We start from the raw sequence: 694 nt of genomic DNA, 5'->3' as shown, positions 1-694 counted from the left end.
CTGCGCCTAACGAGGGCTTCCTGCCCCCATCCGCTGTCCTTCGGCACAAATATCCAAAAGTAAAACAAATCTCTGCTGCAGGGGCGTGCTGCCTGTGCCCGAGCCGGGCAGGGAACCCTTGGCGCTGGATGTGCAGGCAGCAGCGTTTCTCTGTCCTTTGTTCTCCTCACAAAGCACTCGGGGCTCTGCCCCTTCCAACACCGCTGGAGTACCCCAGCAGCCAGTAATGACAATTGCTGGGATTTTCCCCGTGCCTCTCTCGGGGGTGTGGTTTTCTCTCATGTAGTTGTTTTCCAGTGGATGGAGGAGCCCCCACAAAGGCCCGATTCCTTCCCATCCTTGGGGATTTGATCTGACAGTTTCTGTGCTCAGTGCCTGGTTCCACTCTTTGCCTGAGTCTGTTCCTAACAAACTTTCACTGTCCCTTGTGCCGCCCGGGTCCCTGGAGTTTGCTGGGTGTGAGCCATGAGGCTCCAGGCTCCCATGGCTTCTCATCCCAGCTGTGCCACTGCCTGTCCTGTGTCATCCTGGGCCATTTCTTCCCAAATCCAGTGTCCTCAGAGCTCCCACATCTCTCCTGTCATCAGACAAAATACATTCTGAGTGTTCCCGTGCTCCTGTCCATGCTGGTCCTGCATCCCTGTGCTTCCCTGGGGGCTGCAGCAGCAGCCACAGTTGGACACTTCTTATTTCG

Source organism: Geospiza fortis, unplaced genomic scaffold (assembly GCF_000277835.1).
Source record: "Geospiza fortis unplaced genomic scaffold, GeoFor_1.0 scaffold178, whole genome shotgun sequence".
Classification (NCBI taxonomy): domain Eukaryota; kingdom Metazoa; phylum Chordata; class Aves; order Passeriformes; family Thraupidae; genus Geospiza; species Geospiza fortis.
The sequence above is the reverse complement of the archived record's forward strand: the minus strand, read 5'-3'. Positions refer to the sequence as shown.